Source organism: Pelophylax lessonae, assembly GCF_965119305.1.
Source record: "Pelophylax lessonae genome assembly, chromosome: 5".
Taxonomy (NCBI): Eukaryota; Metazoa; Chordata; class Amphibia; order Anura; family Ranidae; genus Pelophylax; species Pelophylax lessonae.
In genome coordinates, this window is record NC_138772.1 from 108,781,492 (window position 1) to 108,806,710 (window position 25,219).

The 25,219-nt window shown below is 40.2% G+C and overlaps 1 protein-coding gene across 1 annotated transcript in view; it reads right to left on the reverse strand.

Annotated features, from left to right (window-relative positions):
• DPP6 (dipeptidyl peptidase like 6) overlaps positions 1-25,219 on the reverse strand; it is a 1,508,982-nt gene that overhangs the window by 982,663 nt on the left and 501,100 nt on the right. The window lies entirely within an intron of this gene.

A 25,219-nucleotide genomic window follows, 5' to 3' on the forward strand; every position in this document is an offset into this window, starting at 1 on the left:
AAGGTGTGGCTCACAGCAGCCCAACAGATGCCTGATTTTTGTAGCCCCCACTAGGAATATGAAAGGCTAAATATGGCTGGATGCTATAGGCAATGCCTTTATTTTTTGTTGTTGTTGTTGTTGTTGTTTGTTTCTCTTAAAGGGCAAGTTTTACAGTTTTAACATTTTCCCTATATGATTGGATAATGATGGGCTGAGTTACCCACTGACATTTTCTTTCTCTCAAAGACTCTAAAGACAGCACCTTCTTTCTGCTGTTCTTCAGCTGCCACCCTGCTACATCTACAGCAACGCTTGCTCCTTACACTGAAATAAATGGAGGTGGATGGAGCTAAAAAAATTTGATCAACCTGAGTTTTAATGCCCAGCTCTAACCACAATGTTATATTTCGATAGAATCTGGAAGTGTTGAAGTCTCTTTCAGGTGGTTATGTCAATATGTTGCTAATTATTACTCACAAGGCACTGTGGGCAGAAGATGGGTGTAAGGTATGTGTAGATCTTGACATCACCCTCACTAGGCACCGTGGGCAGAAGATGGTTGTGAGGTATGTATAGGTCTTGACATCACCTTCACTAGGCACTGTTGGCAGAAGATGGGTGTAAGGTATGTATAGGTCTTGACATCACCCTTACTAGGCACTGTGGGAAGAAGATGGGTGTAAGGTATGTATAGGTCTTGACATCACCCTTACTAGGCACTGTGGGAAGAAGATGGGTGTAAGGTATGTATAGATCTTGACATCACCCTTACTAGGCACCATGGGCAGACGATGGTTGTGAGGTATGTATAGGTCTTGACATCACCTTCAATAGGCACTGTTGGCAGAAGATGGGTGTAAGGTATGTATAGGTCTTGACATCACCCTCACTAGGCACCGGGGGCAGAAGATGGTTGTGAGGTATGTATAGGTCTTGACATCACCCTCACTAGGCACCGTGGGCAGATGATGGTTGTGAGGTATGTATAGGTCTTGACATCACCTTCACTAGGCATTGTTAGCAGAAGATGGGTGTAAGGTATGTATAGGTCTTGACATCACCCTTACTAGGCACTAAGGGAAGAAGATGGGTGTAAGGTATGTATAGATCTTGACATCACCCTTACTAGGCACTGTGGGCAGACAATGGTTGTAAGGTATTTATAGGTCTTTACATCACCCTTACTAGGCACTGTAGGCAGAAGACGGGTGTACGGTATGTATAGATGTTGACATCACCCTTACTAGGCAATGTGTGCAGAAGAAGGGTGAAAGGTATGAATGGATCTTGACATCACCCTCACTAGGCACCGTGGGCAGAAGATGGTTGAAAGGTATGTATAGGTCTTGACATCACCCTCACTAGGCACTGTGGGCAGACAATGGGTGTAAGGTATGTATAGATCTAACTTTTTTTCTTTACGTATGTTTGGCTGCTACTAACAGCAAATCATTTTTACAAGCGGGGAAAAGGGGGGGAGCACAGATATTATGAGTGAATCTTGCATTTTACAAGTCCTAAGAACCGTAATGAAATGACCAATGGATCAACAAACCAGCATACTCACAAAACTAAAATATTAGTTTTGAGTACATTAAAGGAAAAGAAGCCAAAATCTAGATTTTTTTTTTGTTAACACAGGTATGAAATTTTAGGCAAACATGATAGATTGATGAGCAGCACAGACCCTTCTCCATTTTACAATGTTTATACACAAACAATACTGTCAGGGCAATACAAATAAAGGCTGTTACATATGGCTCTAATTTTGGTCAATTCAGCATGAATCAGCTGAAATTTCATCCAAAGAATGCCCCTCTTACCCCCCTCTCTTAAAAAGTCAAATGTTTAATTGACTTTTGCTGAAGAGGCTGGGTGCAGAATTGTTGGATGAACAATACCTGCCCTGGCATTCTGACATCCAACAGGTGCCAAATTTTTGAATATAAAATATAATATTCTTTAGGGAAGACTCATCTATCCGCACTGTTTAGCATGGATGGTGGAATCTGTTAGATTTCTTTTGTTCTACCAACAGGTTTAATAAAAATTTGATTTTTTTAAAGACGTGTTGCTTCCTTCCTTATAATTATTGTTATGTCTGACAAGATTAATGATGAAAACAAGGACAAGATAGGCAATATTTGCACAGAGTAATGCTATGTTTGTTAAAATATTTCATTATAAATTACTATGTTTGGTCTGTCACCAGTCTAGCAGCTATTTAGACAGCTTAATTAGCACTCCAGGGATACTGTCCTTTTTTAGGAGCACTTTTAAACGTCATATGTGTTATTTATGTAGCTCCCTCGTGACACCAATCTGGCTGACTTCAATCGGAAACGCCACGCTGTGGTGCCCCAATTCTTCCACTGGAGATTCATAAATTACCCTCCTGAAAAAATGGTCACACCAGGGGACATGAGGCTTTTCATCATATAAGTAGAAGTGTAATACATAGTGATTAAATGTTACATCAATATACATATGTTAATCATATTGGTAATTACTTGTAACATTCTTGTACATAACAGTTTACAATTATTTAAACATGTTTGTTCTGAGTTGGTTATAAAACAAACCATACAGAGTAATGCCCCGTACACACGTTCCGATAATCGTACGACTCATCTTTCGCAAATTGTTGCATGGCACTAAAATCGAAACCAACTCTGCGTACTTACCATCAGATTTTGTTCGTACGATTCTTTGAAAACGTTTGTTTGCGTAGCTACGTATAAGAAATGATGTCATATACGTGTGACCCCTGCGTTATTTTCCTGTTTCCGGTCATGCGTGGTATTTGTTGATTGATTTTTAGCGCACGCATACTGTACTGATGTAACGATTGTCGTTCGCGGTGCTATCGTACGACAGAAGTTTTCCTGTTTGTCCCTTCAGATTTTGTTGGACCAAGTGTCGTGATCGGCTGTTGAAAGCTGTGTACTAACAATCAGATTATCGTGCGATAAAGTCGTAAGCGAGTTTAATCGTACGATTATCGGAACGTGTGTACGGGGCATAACTCCATTAAAGCAACCTTGACACCACTTTAAAGCTCAGCTCTGGAATTACCCCTGCCCCAGCTAGCTATAGGTATTTTTTTTTAACCAGCTGAGGGGCCATATCCCTCCCCCCAAAAAAAAAAAAACAAACAAAAAAACAATGGTGGGGAAGTTAAAAAAATATTTTAAAAAAGCATGCTACTTACAAGGGAAGACCTTTCATAGGGTCAAAACACACACAAAAAGTATTATGTCTAATACAGAGGCTAGAATACCTTTGTCCCGAATACTTGCAAAGAAATCAAATGAGATTGCCCAAGAGACCTTCGATGTAGGTGTAAGCAGATAAAGATACCATATATATAGTTGAAATATAGTGCAGCGCAACCTAAACCACAGAGAATAATAGCAATCTCCAAACGCAATCATATATTGCAAAATAAATATTTGTGAAATAAATAAGATTCCACAGATGCAAACATATAATAAAGTCCAAAGTGAGATATACATTCACTACTGTGCTGCTAGGTTTTATGTCCTTCAAAACAAAAACCCAAGTGCCATTCGTGCTACCACCAACAGTGCCTAATGGCCGCCCACCTCCAAAATATGACCCCTGAATCTACAGTAAGGTTATAAAAGCCTTTGCCCCCCTTCAGGGGTTAATCATCTTGTGTCCTTAAACTCTCCTCTCTATTCACACCATGCATCAGAATATATTCACATGGAAGCAAAAAATAAAAAGAGACACTAATATTCTCTGTTTAAAACTTTAATGCTTTTAATGATGTAGGAATAAAACGCACTTACAAAATATGGCACTATGACAGTAGGAATGTGTTATCAAGCTGTCTTGGGCTCACAAGGGAATGCTGCTGCAAAGAACAATGCTGACATCACAACATGCAGCATTGGGGACCCACTCACCAGATATTCTGGTTGGAGTTCGAATTTGATCAATTTGAAACCAATAAAGTAGTAACGGTTAACAATTTGAAACAGTAGTTACAATTATAACATTTGCCTTTCCCTTAGAAAAGGAAACCTCATCAAGTCCAAAGTAAACTCTTTCTGCCTTCTTTAGAATGCCTTCAGAAAACATGAAATGAGGTAATTGAAGCTGTATTAGTGCACTCGCGACAGAAACAATTAAGTACTGTCCTTGAAACTTTTTTTATTTTCACTAACATACAATTTTTCAGGACAAGCTTTCAAGGTATGTCCCCTTCTTCAAGGTCCCAGCAGTACTAATTCACAAAAGTTTTAGTAAAATGTTAAAAAAAAAGACAATCTCTGAGGGAAAGGGAAATATAAAAGAAAAGGAAAATATAAAATAAACCTTTGACCTAAGCCATCTAATGCCTAACAGCAGCCTTGTTTTTATTTATGAATAGAATAGCATTTTCCAAATTGTATTCCAAGGATTACAATGTTTGTAAGCCAGCCCATTTTTTTACACAATACCATGTGAAATATTCAGTGTGGTTCAATATGTTGCTAATTATTACTCCCTGGAAATGTGTGAGATTGTTATCTGTCACTGAGGATCGGTGGTATGCTCCTCTTGGGACTCTTTGTAGCTGAGGTAGCATTATGGAACGTCTCATTGTTTTGTGATTAAATAGAACATTTTGGCTGTCAATAGTGGCCAATCAGGACTAACAACATTTCATTACATTATTAATGATCACATTTATTTGATTCAGGAAAAGGTCAATTTAGAAAGTTTCATGTGCATTTTTTTTATGTCAACTTTCCATTTATTTTAAGTTTTTTTTTTAATGTAATCACCAGGCAAATATAGATAAAAATCGAATACATTTGGCTAGGTATTGATTCAAAAATATCATGAAAAAATATGTGAACCCAAACTGTACGACATTTTGCTAAACTAAATCATAAACAATTGCCATTTTTTTCTCCTTCAGAAAATTCTTGTTTTATTCTTTATTTCCCATCTGTTTTTGGATCCCATTGGTACTGATGTCCTTTAATCGTTTGTAGCCATTTCTTGCCAAATTCACTCATTTGTCAAGGTAGGCTTTCTGATAGGAACAATGGTGGAAAATGTCAGTTCAGTAAGCATCAGCATGGCTTCTTATAGTCTCCACCAGAAATGCATCTGGCAGGGTGACAACGCAGGGATGCCAAGACAGTGCACTGTCACCACTTAACAGGAAGTCCTTGCAGAAAGACCTTTATGGCAGGAGAACCTGGTATTATTCTAATGAAAACTGTAGATGAAATAGATTGAAGATGACATTAACATATAAAAGGTTATAAGGATTTTTTGGGATTGGGTTGACATCTATTCTAATGTATTTTATATATCACAAGCATTTGTACCTGCATTTGCCCCTTCAGAGCAGCTCTCAGGGTTGTTGAATCAGTTCACCACTGCAGGATGGCTTAGAAAGAGGTATTTGGAATCAAAAATGAGGAGTAAGGTAAAGGATGCACAATGCACTATTTCAATATATTTTTTTCCTGGAGCTGGCCTTTAAAGTGATTGTATAGTCTAATGTTTTTTTTTTTTTTTTTTTTTTCATTTAAATAACAAACATGTTGTACTTACCTCCTCTGTGCAGTGGTTTTGCACATGGCAGCCTGGATCCTCCTCTTCTTTGATCCCTTTCTGCTGTTCCTGGCCCCTCCCTCCTGTTGAGTGCCCCCACAGCTAGCAGCTTGATATGGGGGCACCCTAGCTGAGCTGCAGCTGCGTGTGTCCATTCAGACTTGGAGCTGCCATCTGGCCCCACCCTCCGCTCCCCTGATTGGCTAACTGACTTTGACACCTGGGGGAGCCAATGGTGCTGCTGCTGAGTCTCAGGCAATTAGGAGGAAGAGTCCCAGACGGCGGAGGCACTCGTGGACATCACTGGATAGAGAGGGGGAACATGTAAGTATTAGGGGGTGCTGCAGTGGCTACTACACACAGAAGGCTTTATATCTTAATGCATAGAATGCATTAAGATAAAAAAAAAAAAAAAAAAACCTCTGCCTTTACAACTCCTTTAGGAAAAATGTGCCTAAGCAGATCAATGAGTGGATTGTTTGCTTTGGTGTGATTTCACCAACAATGAAATTCGTAATCGTGCTTTGAAATAAGTATTAAATGTATAGAAATTCCCCAGTTTTAAGGGTCCTTTATTTTAGCCATGGTTATGCGGTCCCACCTTCAGGTTATGGATACTGGCATAGCAGAGACGTAAGGACCCCCAAATAATTGTCTGTTTTTATGGCAAACAAAAAAGGATACACAGACAGAGGGAAGGGTCCTAAAGGTACTGAGATTGTGATATAAATAGTATTATTATCAATGCAATGCAACCACCATAATCCTGCATGCTCATGTGCAGTTTTTATTTTCAGCTGTAGTACATTGTAGGCTTGATTTAGTATGAATTCATACAGATTTTTTTTCTCTTACACTAAAAGAAAGGAAAATTACATCTTTTCATTTGCCATCTCATGTGGAGAAGAAAAGAAAACATTTTGTATGGTAAAATATTCTGTCTTGTCTCCACAGGTAGGCTGCTGAGTTTACAGTTTTCATAATATGTGCAGAGCTGCTCCCTAACTGCACTGGGGAACTTCAGCACATTCAATGCTTTATCACTGATGCCTCTATATACGGTATACATGGAGGATGTGCTCATTCGGCATCTCCTTCTAGCCAGAGCTGCTAATGTGAACTTTGTTGATCCATTTCCTGCTTCTGCCTGTCTCAGTTCCAGCTGGTGTGACTGTGGCAGCTATAGTGCAACAGATGCTTAGCTCTAGTTTATGTATCCCTGGCAAAAGCTTGTGGGGCAGCACGTCTGCCCTGACTTTGTTGCCAGCTGTGAAACAACTCTTTAGTTATTCTCTCCTCAGGAGCTGTCGTATTATCACTCTCTCTCCATTTTTTAAATCTGAAAGAGTTTTTGGAATTTTCATTTATTTCAATGTCTTCATTTTTTTCACAAAAAGGTTTTACTATGATAATCACTATGTCATTGGCGACACACACACACACACACACACACATTGTAAAACATGGCTTTTTGGAAGATTCATCCATTTAGTAGTGGATTATAATAATGATAGAGTGACCGGTTACCCCCGGGGGCCCATTCTCTAGGAGGGATGCAAAAAAATTCCCAGCATAACTAATGTTTAGCCAACATCAACTTTGCAAGTCTTAAGACTTTTTTCAAGAGGATATCAGTAATGCTAGACAATGGGGTTGATTTACAAAAAGCGGAGATTGCTAAATCTGGTTCAGCTGTGCATAGTAGCCAATCAGCTTCTAACATCAGCTTGTGCAGTTGTAAAGGCAGAAGGTTTTAATGCATTCTATACATTAAGATAAAAAAATACCTTCTGTGTGCAGCAGCCCCCCTCATAGGTACCAGATGTCCATCTAGATCCAGCGATGTTGCACGAGAAACTCGGATGTCCAGGACTCTCCCCCTCTTTGGCTGAGACAGCAGCGTGGCACAAATGGCTCCCTCTGCTGTCAATCAAGGTCAGTGAGCCAATAAGGAGATAAAGGAGTGGGGAGGGGTGCTACTCTGTGTCTGAATGGACACAGGGAGCTGTGGCTCAGCTTGGGTGCCTGCTGTGGGGTCACTGAACATTAGGGAGGGGCCAGGAGCACCAAAGAGGGATCTGAGAAGAGGAAGATCTGGGCTGTTCTTTGCAAAATCACTGCATAGAGCAGGCAAGTATAACATGTTTGTTAGACTTTAGTATCACTTTAAGCTCTGACAATACAACCTAGAAGCTGATTGGTTTCTATGCAAAGCTGTACCAGATTTTGCACTCCAATTTTAGTAAATTGCTCCTAATAAAGAGACTTTAAAGTGTAAGTTCTCCTTTTAAGATATAGAACCTGTTTTAGCTCTCCCAATGTAGGAGAAGCTCAGTACATGTTGGAACAAGAAGGCTGGCTCATGCTCATACTTATGTGCATACTTATAATTCTGAGCTAAAGCTCAACACAAAACAGGCGTTGTCACACCTGCACAACCCTACAGGTACAGGCACTAGTGCCAAACTGCCTATTTATTCTGAAATCCAACATGGATGGATTGCTGAGTGGTCTTCAGCTAGTTCTACCTGGGCCTTGACCTGCCATACCTGCGTACCTATAAACAACTCAGCTTGCCCCTGAACTGTTCTCGGATTTCTGCCTGCCTGCTGTGACCTTGGCTTGTATTCTGACTCTTTCTCTGCCTAATGTTCCTGTACCTTGCTGCCCGGCTGTTGATGACCTTTTGGCTTGTGTCCTGACTAAACACCTGTCTGCCAATCAAGTGTCACCATGTCCCAATTCATGGTTCCTGCTTGGTGATCTACGGTCATCTGCTTCCTGCAAACCCTAGCTAGCACCCTAGCTAGCACTACCTACTACAAGAGCCCTCCTGCCTGTCTGTGCCCTCACACTTCTGTCATGACTACCAGGGGTGTTGGATAAGAGGTGCTAGAGAAGCCCCCTCACCAGCTCAATCTCCACCAGGTACGTGACACCTAGACTTGTTCTAATGCCACAAAGGACTCTTCGCTATCCTCCTTTTTGTGTTTTTTTTTTTCACAGAAAGAAAAAACTGTGAAAAAAAATTGAACAGTACACATACATTATAAGAATCAAATACACAAAAAAAGGTAAAAAAAGTACACTAAATGAAATAATCTAAACTGCCTTCAATGGACCATAAGTCTTCCAATAGAAAAATAAGAGTAACTTTAAATTGTTTAGCAAATTTTACCTAAGCTGATCAATAAGCCAAATTCTGAGTTTTTGCTTTGGTTACATTTCACCAAAAACCGTAATTGCACTTTGAAATCAATTATAAAATGCTCAGAATGTCCCCACTTTAAGGTAAATTTTATTTTTGAAAGTTTTACAGGTAAATAAAAAATAATTTGGAGCATTTCATAAATACTGTATATATGTTATACCTATGGCAGTGTAACAAATCCTTTACATAGTTTCTCTTTGAATTCATGAATATAGCTGTGCAGGTAAATTAAGACACTTACTATTTCATTAGATTTTTTAATGTCCACGCACCAATGATTAACCAATGACCCAGATATGAAAATTGCACCATACATCATTACCAGCTTAAACATCACAAAACTAGACTGAGTTCCCCTTCAGCAAGAGGCCGATGTGCTTATAACAAAACTGGTTGGAAATGACCGGAGGGACAATATCACTGGAGTGTGGAATGAAAGTGTTCTCAGAGACTTGTAGCTCTTCCACTAAACCACTTATATACTGTGAAGGATACATGACAGGATTACAAATGTACATGTTATAAGGCAAAAGTTTAATGGCGCAATTGCATACTTCCATTAGTCTAGATTCTTGTACTATATAAAAGAAGAGGGATGGGGCTCATTCTAGTAGACAGAGGGTGGTTTTATCAATCTAGACAGGATTTAGCTTGATTGTGCTAGCTATAGATTAAAAAGATGTTGAGGTAATCTCATAGGCATAATTATACACGTTATCATTAGAGTACAATGAAGCTAATGCCTGAGATGCAATGAATACGGATTGTCAAATAGATCTTTTATGATAAATGTGAATCATGAAATTATGCTTTTCTGTTCCTGTGGCCTACATGCTACTGCAGAGGGTTATTTTAGCAAATTTAACTTATTAGCCGATTAAACTTAAGATAAAAATGTAGTGACAATTTAATTTCGTTTGCTAATGTCCATACACCAATTTTAACCAATGACCAACATACATCATAATGAGCTAACATTACAAACCCAGACTGAGTCCCTCTTCAGTTTTTAAGTTGGCAGTACATAAATATAATCGGTCCTATTTTTAGCATAAGGAAGTGTATCATCAAAGTCTTAAGACATCTCAAAATAACATTACCTACTCATCCAAGCCCAATGGTGTAAAATGTGTATAAGACTGAGCACAACACACATACAACTCAATACAAAAATAGTTAAAGTACAAAGTATGACAAGGGTCCTGGTTAATAAAGCTGAACATGTCTAGCAGATCCTTTAGTAAGCTAGCTAAAGACTTAAAGTGGAACTAAACTGTATCTGAGCACCACAAACTGAAAACACTATTTAAACAATTGCCTACTGGGCATTTTAACCCCATCCTGCCCAGGCCAATTTTTAGTTTCCAGCGCTGTCACACTTTGAATGACAATTGCGCGGTCATGCATCACAGTATCTAAACTAAATTTTTATCATTTTTTTCACACAAATAGAGCTTTCATTTTTTTCACACAAATAGAGTATTCCATCACCACTGATTTTTTTTGTTTTGCTAAACAAACAAAAAAAGACTGAAAAATTTGAAAGACTTTTTTTTTTATAGTTTGCTGGACAATTTTGCAAACAGACCTTCCCTTGCTCTCTGACTTTTCATTCTCTAAAAGCCACTTGTCTTCCCCCCCTTCCATCTCTCTCTTCACTTTTCATCTATTCTTTTTCCTCCAATTGTGAAATCTTTTTTCTGCTCCTCATGCTACCATATGGAGTGCTCAGAAGGTTGAACACTTGTTCCCAAAGGGGAACCTTTTTTCCTCTCATTTTTCTTATATTTTGATAGCCAAGCACAAGTTTTTTTTGGACACGAGAGTGGTTCCTTGATTTCTCTTTTCCCTCTCTGTACGATACAAGCAGCCCAAGTTTTGACATTAGCTAGACCAGTGGCTCTAGACATGGGCTGGAGGAGGGGAAGCTTTCCAGGTCTCAAGATACCCTTGATGAGGTCTCCACGTCCACAGTTTGATCCCATCGGGGTGGTGTGACTGACTCCCACCGGGCTGGAGGAGCCTTGGCAATGCTCCCTTCCCCTAGCCTGGGATCTTCTGGGCCTTCTATGATAAGAGACTTAGAGAATGTAAGAAGCTTTTGCTACTTGTTGTGTTCATACATTTATTTTGAATCATTCTCTCTATCTCTATATACATAATTACACAAACCACTCGAAAGGGTTTCAATTATTTGTCTTGTACTTGTTCATTTACACCTTTGGGCCTTGCAGACTAATTTATTATCTGTATGTCCTTTTTATTACGATATGCAATAAACATATTGAAAAGAAAATTTTGCAAACAGGTAATTTTTTTCCTTCACCGATGTGTGTTGATAAGGCTGCACTGAAGGGTGCTGATAGTCTGAACTGATTGACACTGATAGGCTGCACTGATGAGCACTGAGGAGGCGGCACTGATGGGCACTGATAGGTGGCACTAAAGAGCACTAATAGATGGCACTGATAGGCGACACTGATGGGTGGCACTGATGGGCACTGATAGGTGGCACTGATGAGCACTGATAGGCGGCACTGATGGGTGGAACTGATGGGCACTGGTTGGGAGCACTGGTGGGGACTGATTGGTAGCACTGGTGGGCAGAGTTGGTACTGGACTAATAATCTGTGCCATGATTTTCAGTGCCAGTTTCCCTTTAACACAATTCAGTTATCGGCTTTGTTCTTGCACTGACAGCGTGAGGAGAAAAATGCTGATAACCAGCTTGTGTTGAAATCTGTAATCAGCTGTCATTGGACATGGACATTTGACACCTGGTTACGTGAAAAAGGGCCGCTGTGATTGGCACTTTACCCAAATCTGATATCAGCTGAATCCTTCAGACTCAGCAATCACAGAGTGTGCCGCCCCTGAAAAAGTAAGCCTGTGCTATAGCCGTCATTCAGCTAAGTTATTTCATTTTTTTAATATTTAAAGCAAACACACCCATCTATCGACGTATCTATAGTTTGTTTTGTGAGAAATCACTTTGAAAAACAGACCCCTATCATTTATTTCCTTATCTCAGGCAAGAGGGTCTGCTTAGCTGAGAAAGCTCCTGCCCTCTCCCAGTTGAAAGAAAACAATTCCCACAAAGAATAATAAAATGTATGACATCTTTTCGGCCTAGGAAACAAACCAGGAAGCATCTCAAAAAGTGTCCAAAAATGGTTTTATTTATTGAAGCTAGCAGTAACTAGGATTAAAATTGCTACAGCAGTATAGAGCAGTTGTTTGTATGTTACAAAATAATACATATTTTATGTGTATGTATTTCAGATACACTTTAGATACAGAGGCAGTTTTCCTAAAGAATTTGAGAAGGGTAAATAAAATGTGTTAATATACACTTCAGTTATTCAGTATTGTGTGGATGGAATAAGTAAAGAGGGATTTTCTTTTCGTATGAAAAGCAAAGTGAGACTTCACACACATCTTATTGTGTGAACATTCCCAAATTTTGTATTCATTACAGGCTGACAAGTACACAGAAAATTGTGAAAAAGAATATATACAGTATATATCAATAGATTTTTTAAAAATACTATAATAGTATCAAACAATTACAAGATTAAACAGAGGCACACTGCTATCTAAAGACTGCAGTGGTCTGTGCTGATTTTTAAAAATTTTTTTTAATGAAACCTTGAGCTTGTGTGTGATCACCACATCATAGCTGACATAGTCAATGGGGCCAAAGCTGCCAGTGGCAATCATAATTCAACAGATTGGGAAAAAAGAAAGAGTCGGAAAAAGGCAATGTAAAGCATAGCAAAGATCACTAGGGAGTAAGAATTTAATGCTAATGAAGGGGACACCCGAAAAGGATAAATTGACTAAAAGTACACTAATCCTTTAAAGCAACCCTTCCCTTTGCCAATGTTCAAAGAAAGTGCTGTGAAATAATAAATACTCAACATATAAACATTTCACCAATGCATTATCAGTAAAAAAAAAAAAAACACCATTGTGTCTCTCACAAAACATAGAAAAGATGAAGCCAGGTTGTTAGTCCTAGACCACATTATGAAAAGACAACTCTGCCCTGCCCTGCAAGTCACATGTTACTACTTTATGTTGGAGGCCAGTGGGAGTGGTAAAAGATCGAGGTGAGGGCAAAGCTGTTGACTTTTTACATACAGTCAAAATTTGCATATAAGTAGTCTGCTTAGCCTGGACAAATTGGGTGAGTAAGGGATGTGTTTAAAATATCCGAGGGAGCAGATTATAAAGCTGTCACTATGCTTAGAAAATGGAAAGATTTCCTATAAGCTAGCCTTTACAATTAAGTTAACTTGCTCAATGAACCTAAACCCTAAGGGCTAGTTCACACCAGATGCATTGAACTTTGTTGATCTGCACTGATCAAAGCAAGCTCAACGCAAAGACACCATGAGAAAAATTGATCTCTGGATTCCCTGTTCACACTATATATGTGTGTCGATTTGTGTTCCATAAAAATGCAGCTAAATGCAATGCAATGCACAGCCACACATTAAATGCACATCAGTGTGTTGCAATGAACTTTGAGTTAGATGTAGTGTTTATTTATAACTTTATTAAAAAAAAGATATTGGGGTTTGTTTACTAAAACTAGAGAGTGTGAAATCTGGTGCAGCTGTGCATGGTAGTCAATCAGCTTCTAACTTCTGCTTGTTCAATTAAGCTTTGACAAAAAAAAAAACTGGAAGCTGATTGGTTTCTATGCAGAGTTTGCACTCTTCATTTTTAGTAAATCAACTCCATTTTCTCTTATAGGGGCAAAGGCATGCCACACTCACAGAAGTGTGCTAAATATAAAAATGGCCAGCTTTGTTGAGCATTGGTGTGAAGTCTCTATGAAAAGACAGGTAAGTATGAAATGTCTTCTTTTGTAGGAGAATTTTAATGTAATGTTTTCACTAAAAAATAACCAATACCGAACAGAACAACTCCAGCACCATATAATTATCAATACCAAAAGGTACCAATCCTGTATCATCTCACAATGGTGAAAACCTCAATTTTTTCCTTTCTGTGTTTTTAATAGAATTTCACATGGCTTTCTTCCTAGAGCCCATTCAGGTGTGTGAAAGAATGAGCCAAAAAAGTAAGATTCATCCTGGCTTTCACAGTATTTCGGTTATGTGCTGGGATGTGTAAGTGAGAATGGCTGCACATTGCACAGATTAACTGGATGATCGAATGGATGCTACATGACACATACCTGTGCCTATACTAAAAAGGAATCAAAGGTATAGCTGAATACTATATACTGAGATCAATTAGTCTTAACCTACCTACATGATACATGGAACATAGTGAAAAATACAAAAATATGTCAAATATTTAAATTATTTAGTTATTGTTGTAGGATTGTTGCTAAGATCCCAAGGATGATGCATGGCATTGTCACAAACAGAAAATAATTTGTAAAAGCCAAATAGGTGACTATTGATGACAATTCAAATTTTTTATCTATCTATCTATCTATCTATCTATCTATCTATCTATCTATCTATCTATCTATCTATCTATCTATCTATCTATCTATCTATCTATCTATCTATCTATCTATCTATCTATCTATCTATCTATCTATCTATCTATCTATCTATCTATCTATCTATCTATCTATCTATCTATCTATCTATCTATCTATCTATCTATCTATCTATCCAATATATATATACTGTTACTGTAGCAATCTACCTAGCATTAAATATTTTAGAATTAAAATTAGATAAAAGGGACTTTCACCTAGATAATCAATAATAAAATAGAGGCACTTTTAAAAAGGTTGTGAAATGGCAGTTAAAACATTTGTTTTTGACTGTGCAATTACCAATGGTCCCTGACCGTGGTAAATCCTCACTGTACATGTTTTGATGGCTCTTTAAAGATAAATTCTAGGTATGGATATGTTATACATAGTTACATTGGTTAAGTTTGAACCAATGTAATATTTGTCAATACCATACATGGCCAATGCCCCTGGCAGCTGGAAATCAATGATGTTACACCGCTATTTCAGTAATCTCCATTGGCTTCCAGGTCCTGTGCTGAGTAGCCGGCCTGATGTATTATGAACACAGGAGGTGGGCTGCTCAGCACAGGCACCATTCAGAAAAAGCTTTGCACTTTCTGAATGAACGCAAAATGTTTTTTGGTTGGATGAGGTGGAGAGTGTGATATCATCGTCGCACCACTACACTTTGTCCAATCATTGAACACTTTGGTTTAATTCAGAAAGCATTCTCTGAATGGTGTCCGTGCTGAGCAGCTGACCTCCTGTGTTCAGAATGCATCAGGCTGGCAGCTCAGCACAGGACCCAGAAATAAGAGATCACTGGAGTAGCGCTGTCTACATCAGTGATTTCCAGCTTCCATGGGTATTGGCCAGGTATGGTATATACATAGTTTTGTTGGACCAAGCTGGACCAGTGGAGCTATGTATAAAATATCTATACCTCAAATTTATCTTTAACTTCATGTTTGTAAAATGTACATGTTTTACATGTCACAGTTACATTTAGTCTTTTGTATACCTTGAAGACTTGATTAATTTTATCTCAGCAGCCATTTTAATTAAGGGCAGAGGATGATCTCTCCCTTTACTTTCCGGGATTGTTTTTCTCACCCTACGATGACATGTATGCACTCAGCACCCATACAGTACACATTATCGGAGGGGAAAATGCCTTTCCCCTTTCCCCCTGAAATTTTGTGAGATCTCACGACGTCTCCCAGGAAGGCATTGGTGATGTAGCCTTCCAAGGGGGCAGCTGTGGAACCATGGCTATCTCACCAGATCCTCAAAACACCAGGAAGTAATGCAAAAATGTCTGATTTAGCAAATGACTTGATAATTTGTGAACGGTATTCCTACGTGCATGGGCCTGCACTTTTTAATGTTGTGCGGAAGATCCACTTTAAAGGGTTGTATATTTGAAGTGAAATTGTCACTAAAATGGTTTACAAATAAGTAATCTTAAACTAAAGAGCTGTTACTAGAAACTTGAAAATCATTTAGAAGTAATTGTCTTGCAAATTGTCCTTGTCCCTACAAAGGTCTCACTACAACATGCAGATACATTCCTTCTCATTAATTCATAATGTGGCACTAAACAGCCGCCATCAATTAACTGAGTTGGTAAAAAAAAACTGTGTAGTGATGGAGATTCTGTGTGTTTCCTTAAACTGGCCATACACTGATTTTCTGACTGGATGCAGCCATTGTTCAGAGGACTGTTTTCCACCCGCCTCCTCTGATTTTTTAATCAACAGATGGAGAGACACCCACAAAACAAATTTCAGCCAGTTCATCAGGAACGAGTCAAAATTAGCTTAGTGTGTGATCAGGCTTGATTTTTCAGGCAGGGTTCACATATGTGTGGTCGCTGGTTCGTGCCTGGGGTCCAATGTGTGTCTGTTCCCCGGTTCAGGTGCGATTTAGGTCCGAATTTTCATCTAAATTCGCACCTGAACCGAACCCAAACACGCACAGGATCTTTTGCAATTGGGACCTCTATTGAGAGCAGGTCACACTTGCATGTCCTGCCGATTGGATGCGGGGAAACCCACATTCAATTCATAAATGTGTGAACCCGGCCTAAAACAACAGGAAAAAGATAAATGTAGAACCATGTCCCATGCCACTTTTGCAGGGCATAACTTCTCCCCCTGGTCTTTCATAGAAGGAAGCTTCGGAGAGTGATACACACAATACTAATACACAGAAACTATTTACCTTTTAAAGCATTTATAATCCCATATGTGAGTGAAAAAAAGAGTAACATTTAATGTCCGCACTCTATACCTATGCAAAACTGGGTGGCCAATGGTTTTCTGCTGAGAGCAGCCCCGGGTCTTCCCAACACAAAGGCACAGCTGTCAAAGACAGTTCTTGGTCTGGACTAAAGATCAGTAGCAGGCAGGACCAGCTTCTGCTCATGTCACCACTGTGACAGTGTACATGTGATCGCCATTGCTTCCTACCGCTGGTGTTCAGAACTATTCAATTAGTCACCAGGGCTGGAGGGAAGACGTTAAAGTGCCTAATTCTTAATTCTATGCATTAAGATAAAAAAAACCTTCTGTGTGCAGCAGCCTCCCTCATACTTACCTGAGCCCATCTCTCTCCAGCGATGTTGCATGAGACACTCGGCTGTCCAGGGCTCTCCCTCCTCATTGGCTGAGACACACAGCAGGAGCCATTGACTCACACAGCTGTCAATTAAAGTCAATGAGCCAATAAGGAGATAAAGGGGGCAGGTCTGAACCGCAGCTCTGTGTCCGAATGGACACACAGAGCTGTGGCTCGGCTCTGGTGCCCCTATTGCAAGCTGCTTGCTGTGGGGGCACTCGGCAGGAGGGATGGGCCAAAAGCACAGGAGGGGGACCCAAGAATCGGAGCTGCTCTGTGCAAAACCACTGCACAGAGCAGGTAGGTACAACATGTTTGTTGTTTTTTAAATGTAAAAAAACAAGACTTAAGTATCACTTTTAGCTCTATCATGCATAGAAAGAAGTAGAACATAATATACAGTTTACAAACTTAAAGCAAAACTAAAGACGGAGATACTTACCTTTCCAACAGTCCCTCCAGCGTTGGCATCTTCTCCTGTGTGCCAGTTTTGGGGCCTTTTCATTGGCTGGCGTGGGATGACCTCACCACTAGCACATGTGCAGGAACTAGTCATTCCGGCACACAGGCTGGGGCCAGCTGCTGTGAACGGATCTGTGCATGCAGGGCTTAAATTATATTCAGGGGATCACTGTGATCAGGCAGGTAGGTGTAGACATTGCATGCATCTTCAACAATAAAAAGCCTGCCTGCTCACAGTGAGTTACAGCAGATCTTTAGTTCCGTTTTAGGATCAACAAAATTAGGAATTATTAGGATATGTGTGTGTGTGTGTGTGTGTGTGATAGGCACAGCTGATAAACTAAAAGCATGCCAAAATTAAAACACAATTGATTTGTTTTAAGTAATGCACCTTAAACAATGTGAACCCTGCTTTAACTTTGTCAGCATTATATTAGGAAGTTAAAGAACAGCTTGGAGCCTTAGGGTCTTGTTTAGATACAATTAATTAAGTAACTGTGTATTTATTTCTCAGATTATTTTAGATATGCAAATTAAAGAGAGAAGTACAATGGTAATGATTTTATTGATGTGTGATGTTGCTTAAAATATGTTGTTTTTTTTGTATAGTTTTATTATACATATATACATAAGGGCAGTAATAGTTTCTCATAATATTTTTTATACTCTGCTTTCTTGTTATCAGTGCTTCACAGTGGCTGTGCTCTATGCATTCTATGCATTAAGGTGAAAAACCTTCTGCGCAGAAGCTGCCCCCCAGACCCCCCTTTTTCCTTACTCGAGCCTATCCGATCCAGTGATGTGCATGAGCACAGTGGATCCCGTCGCTGCCTCTCTCCTCATTGCACAGATTGATAGCAGCAGGAGCGATTGGGTTCCGCTGCTGTCAATCAAATCCGGTGATCCGGTGGGATCAGGGGGTGTGGCCGAGTCCTGCTGTCTTTGTCAATGGATGCAGCAGCGGGAATCGGGAGCAAGCTTGCACAGGTGCCCCCAGGGAAAGCGGCTTTCCCTGGAGGCACCCGATGAATAGGAGTGGCCTGGAGCGCCACTGGGGGACCCCAGTAGAAGAGGATCAGGGCTACTCTGCGCCAAAACATTGCACAGAGCAATTAAATATAGGCATGTTTGTTATTTTTAAATTTTAAAAAAAATGAAGCTTTAGTAGCGCTTAAATTAGTGGATGCGTGTATGGATTTTTATTAGAAAATAAGGAAAATTAATGCAGGGCTATGTCTAATGATGAATTGCAATACACTTGATTTAATACAATACCGATAATGTGAAAAACAAGCATTTACAAATATGTAAGAAAATTTTAATTAAAGAATAGTGTTGAGCGAACACGGACTGTATTATTCGGGTTCATACCGAATAATTGGATTTTTGTTACCCGAACACGGAACCAAAAACTTTACTGTATGTTCGGGGTTTAAAATCCGATTTTAAATTGTATTTCCTGTTTTGTATGTAATGGCGCGCTTTTAATGGCGGGCTTTCAACAGCCAATCAACAAGCGTTTAACTGGTGTGCGCCATCACAGCCATGCCTACTAATGTATTAGTAGCTGTGATTGGCCATCTGAAGCATGTGAACCATGTCTTTATAAGTTCGAGAGCCACAGCGCGGCGCGTCATTCTGCTGTAGTTTAGGGAGAGAGCACACATCAAACGTGCTGGCTGCTGCTGATTAGGGACAGACAGTGAAAAATTGTGCCCAAAAAGAATGCAGGGACAGGTCGAAGTGTAGGCAGGGACAGTTATTTGAGCATTTTAGGGACAGGCTGGAGAGATTAGGCAGGGACAGTCTACATTGATTTTGCTGTGTGGGGGGTGGGGCAGTGAACAATCTTTTTGAGCATTTTAGGGACAGGCTGGAGAGATTAGGCAGGGACAGTCTACATCGATTTTGCTGTGTGGGGGGTGGTGCAGTGAACGATCTTTTTGCCCTCACTTGAGCCCACTGAGGAGGAGGAGGAGGAGGAGGAGGAGGAGGGAGAAAAAAAATCTATTTTTATCAGTCTGTTGTGTGCAGCGTTCAGCTATATTTTACTACAGATTGCTGTTCTAATCTGCTTTTTAAAAATTACAAATTTAAAGGGGATTTTTTTAAGAGCACTTTCCATGCTCTTAACTACATTTTGCTGCCATTTGCAGCACTCTAGCCCTTTCCATTCGTGTTTTAGAGCCATTTTAGTGCCTGAAAGTTCAGGTCCCCATTGACTTCAATGGGGTTCGGTGTCCGGGTAAAGTTCGGAAAAAGTCCAGGACACGGACCCGGACTTTTTTTTCAAGTTCGGCCGAACCCGCCGAACACGGACATCCAGGTGTCCGCTCAACTCTATTAAAGAAGAACTATAGGCAAAACAGGAAGTAGGAGGAAATCCCTGAAAATTAAGGGAATTACTTGGGGACTCCCAGAACACTAGAACTAGTGTTCCCATTGGAAGATTTCCCCTCTATTACTTTTCCAGGGACAACCCAAAATGGGGGATTTTTTTTTTACTTTCACTTTCAATTATAATTGTAAACAGGACAAATAGAGAGGGAGAATTTCCCTAATGACAAACAGCAATAAAAACTGACAAGTTGTGCCCTTAGTTATACTTTAAAGTAACCATTTCCTCTGTCAATGGTTAAAACACTGCTGCAAGATATCAACTTTTCAACTGACTTGGACATAATCACTGAACAAACAATTCAGTGTTCTCCCATTGGGTGCTGTCATCTTGTATTACAAACAGCATTGATATAAAGAATCAAAGGAAGCCTGCATGTCAAAGTTCCTGGGACAATCATATGTCAATGTTGTCCGCTGAGTGGCTAGAGATGGAAATGGGTGGCTAGAAATGGAGATGAAAATTGGCTTTTAAGTTTGCATAACATTGCTGTTTAGTTTGCGTAATCGGTTCCCGACCGCCCGACGTAGTTTCACTGCGGCAGGCTGGCTCTCCTGCGCGAACCTACGTAGCTCTACGTCGGTGGCGCACAGGCCACTGGGGGCGAGCGCGCACTGCTGGCAGCGTGCTCCCGCCCCCACTAGGCAGCGGGGATGCCAATCCACGGGGGCCACAATTGCCATCGGGCACCCGTGATCGCTCTCCGCTGAGAGAGAAGAACAGTCAGCTGTTGTAAACACAGCTGACCGTTCTCTCTGAAATGATCACAGAGCGCCTGTGATCCTTCTATATAGGATCACAGGTCTCTATGATCATTTCCCAAGCCCTACCCCCATATAGTTAATAAAAACACTCCCCCTAGGCTCACACTTGATCACCCCTGTGTTAACCTCTTCCCTGCCAGTGTCATTATTACAGTAACAGTGCATATTTTTAGCACTGATTACAGTAGTAATGTCACTGGTGCCCCCAAAAGTGTCAAAAATGGCAGTTAGGGGTCCGCAATGTCGCAGTCCCGCTAAAAATCGCAGATCGCTACCATTGCTTGAAAAAAAATGACATAACTCTTCCCCTAGTTTGTAGACACGATAACTTTTGCGCAAATCAATCAAAATACGCTTATTGCAATTTTTTTTTTTCTTACCAAAAATATGTAGCAGAATACAAATTGGCCTAAAAGGATGAAAAATGTTGTTTTTTAAACTTTTTTTGGGTTGGAATGTTATATAGCAGAATGTGAAATATATTGTTTTTTTATTTTCAGAATCGTCAATGTTTTTGTTTATAGCGCAAAAATAAAAATCGCACAGGTAATCAAATACCACCAAAAGAAAGCTCAATTTGTGGGGGAAAAAGGACATTGATTTTATGTAGGTACAGCATCGCACGACTGCGCAATTTTCCGTTAAAATAACGCAGTGCAATCGCAAAAAATGGCCTGGTCATTAAGGAGGGCAAATCCTTTGTGTCCACAACTGATAAAACTGCATATTTTGAGGAGAGAAAAGAGTGGATGTGATTGAAGGTTTAACTACACTTACAGTCTGTATTTAAAGTAACTTTTTTACTAAAAACTATGTGCAAACAAAAGTGGATCTGGAACAGAAGAAAGTAGGTGCTCACCTCCACTGCTGCCTGTGCCCCGCACTGAAGAGAAATCAACCACTAAAGTCTCTTCAGATGCCAACTCTTCCAAGAGTGGTCCCCCACTTTTCCTTGCACCAACCTCTATGACTCCCTGACACCGATGTCCATTAGCTACCTAGTTTCTTAAAAACATCTCAGTTTGAAAGGCCTGCTTCTGGAAACAAAGTTGCCTAGCTCTAGACACCAGGATGATAAAATTCCACCCCTCTGGGCACAATAGATGATGATTTAAAACAAGGAAGGCACTACACTGTCTTTTTTATAGGCAGGGCTATCTTTACACATCACATTGGCCAAGGAAGTTAAGGCTGAATTCCAGGGATTCAGCCACTTTGTAAAAAGTGGAGGACCATTATGAGTTAAGTACAAGGAGATATATGACATCTCCTGGGCTTATTCCTATTATTTACATTTGATAAGTTTATTGCTAGCTTCAGAGATCTGAGAGGAGACAAAGGCATAAAGCAGCTATGTCTGCCCCTTCTTTCTGCTGTCCATTTACAGGAGACTTTATATTTTGTGAATATGTTGACAAAGTATCAAGGCTTCTGTAATTGGGCAGGAGGAGGGAGGGAATGGCATAGCAGCTAAAATGACTCTCCTGTTCAAGATGCAGAGCTCAGAAGTATCAGGTAAGGAGTACAAAGACAAGTGTGTCTTGCCTACAGTCAAGCATGGTGGTGGGAGTGCCATGGTCTGGGGCTGCATGAGTGCTGCCAGCACTGGGGAGCTACAGTTCATTGAGGGAACCATGAATGCCAACATGTACTGTGACATACTGAAGCAGAGCATGATCCCCTACCTTCAGAGACTGGGTTGCAGGGCAGTATTCCAACATGATAACGACCCCAAACACACTTCCAAGACGACTACTGCCTTGCTAAAGAAGGTGAGGGTAAAGGTGATGGACTAGCCAAGCATGTCTCCAGACCTAAACCCTATTGAGCATATGTGGGACATCCTACAATCGAAGGTGGAGGAGCGCAAGGTCTCTAACATCAGCCACCAGCTCCGTGATGTCGTCATGGAGGAGTGGAAGAGGACTCCAGTGGCAACCTGTGAAGCTCTGGTGAACTCCATGCCCAAGGGGGTTAAGGCAGTGCTGGAAAATAATGGTGGCCACACAAAATATTGACACTTTGGGGCCAATTTGGACATTGTCAGTTAGGGATGTACTCACTTTTATTACCAGCGGTTTAGACAAAATAGCTGTGTGTTGAGTTATTTTGAGGGGACAGCAAACATACACTGTTATACAATCTGTACACTCACTACTTTACATTGTAGCAAAGTGTAATTTCTTCAGTGTTGTCACATGAAAAGGTATAATAAAATATTTACAAAAATGTGAGGGGTGTACTCACTTTGGTGAGATACTGTAAATAATAGAGCTAAGCCCAGGAGGTATCATGCACCTCACTGGACTTAACTCATAGTATGTCTTCATATTTTACAAAGGAGCTGAATACCTGGAATTCATCTTTAACTGTTGCTGCATGTTACTTGAGCTACAGAGAATCTGGTGACTTCTCCCAGACGTATCTATATACCTCCTTTAGATGCCTTATTATGTTTATTTAGCCAGCAGTGTCCGCTGGTAACTAAATAAAGCACTAAATAAAATTCCAACTTTTTGTTGTGCCCCTTTTGTCTTTGGGTTGGGCTGAGGGATGCCTTGTGATAAAAATAGCCTTCACTGTTCTGTGCAGAGAATCACAGTTTAGAAATTCAAGCAATCCACTTTGATTTATGACTTATATGATTCTCTGTAGATTGGACATATGCAGATTATATATTCAGGAGAATAAAAAATATGCATTTTGTGAACCAATCTGGCCAGTCAGCCAACGTACAAGCTTGTTATTATTCCATCCAGCTCTGGGTTCTTCTTTCAGTGTAGAAATGTTCACTACAGGTATTAATGGTGACACATTATTCATTATATACATCTTTTTATATTTAATAAAAGAAAATGGAAGACTGAATAAACATTTCCAGTGTTGGCCCGTAGACACTATATACATCAATCTTCTAATTTAAGACATTACCATTTATTTAATAGACAAGTGTATACACTTAAAGTCACCTCCATAAATTACACTTAATGCGTACAGCATGCGCGGAGTACAGAGATTTATTTAAAAGCCAAGTTAGGCATGGTGTACGTGGCAGTAAAGAAAAAAAAAAGGTAGAACAATCAATTTATATAATATTTTTCAGCATCTAAGAAGTACATGAAATACTAAATTTAAATACAGGACTGTCACAGCATGAAAAATAGCGCTGGAATCTTCAGCGTGAAAAGTATAAACACTGAAATTCCTGCTGGTGAATGAAATTAGTAAATACTTCATATGAATTACAGCAATGGGGGCCTTGCCATGACTCTCATTTAAAAAAAGCAATGAAAATATGGCTTCATGCTGAATGTGTTTATTCTCACTCAGCTCAATGGATAACTGGAGGAAGAAAAGAAGTCAAGCTCGCAAACAAGGATGAGCAAATTTGTCTGAAAACAGATGTAATAGCAAACTGCTAATTTGTGCTTCCCTTAAAGAGAAACTCAACTGTATCTGAGTGCCACAAACCTAAAATGCTAATTAAAGTGGAGTTCTGGCCACAAAATCGTCATAATCGATTTTGTGGCCATCCACTTGCTTTTCGGCACAATGGATAGTTACAATTTTTTTATTTTTTTTTACTTACCTTGTATTGTAGAAAAATATACTCACCTTTCTTCCACTTCCTCCCTCGGCGGCCGCGGCCCGCGCCATCACTTCCGGTTTGCAATGATTCCTGGGAGCTGAACGTCATCGCTCCCAGGAATCAATGCGCCGGCACCGGCCCCACTCGTCACTTCCTGTGCGGCGCCGCATTCCCTGCTAAACAGCTTCTGGGCATGCCCAGAAGCTGTGGAGGAATGCGGCGCCGCACCGGAAGTGACGAGTGGGGCCGGTGCCGGCGCATTCTGGGAGAAGAGGACACGGAAAAGGACGCAGAAGAGGATCGTGCTGGCTTCAGCTGCCCACTTTCGAGATGGCAATGCTGGAGAAGACATTTTAAAGGTAAGTATTTCTTCTTGCAGTTAAGTGCGACCGGGACAGTACAGAGGCTATCCATTGTGGAATGTACTAGACCTGACTGTCCCGGGGGTATTCTTATTGAAAAAAAATTTTCATGGCCGGAACTCCGCTTTAATTCATTTTAAATATTCCAAGCAAATTCCCCCATCAATCCACGTCTGAATGCATTATTTTGTTGAGAAATCACTTAAACCCCCCCCCCTAGTATTTTTAGTAGCTCGGGCAGACAATTCATTTAGTATTTACTTCCTGCAATCTACACTATATTACCAAAAGTATTGGGACACCTGCATTTTACATGCACATGAACTTTAATGGCATTCTAGTCTTAGTCTGTAGGGTTCAATTTTGAGTTGGCCCACCCTTTGCAGCTATAACAGCTTCAAATGTTCTGGGAAGGCTGTCCACAAGGTTTAGAAGTGTGTCTATGGTAATGTTTGACCATTCTTCCAGAAACGCATTTGTGAGGTCAGGCACTGATGTTGGCGAGAAGGCCTGGCTCACAGTCTGCACTTTAATTCATCCCAAAGGAGTTCCTCCACTCTAAACTTAGTCCTGACATCACTCATCCATGTCTTTATGGGCCTTGCTTTGTGCAAAGATGCTCAGTCATGTTAGAAAGTAGGGAATATGAAATTGTCCAAAATTTGTTTGGCATGCTGACACCTTAAGAGTTTCCTTCACTGGAACTAAGGGGCCCAGCCCAAACCCTGAAAAACAACCCCACA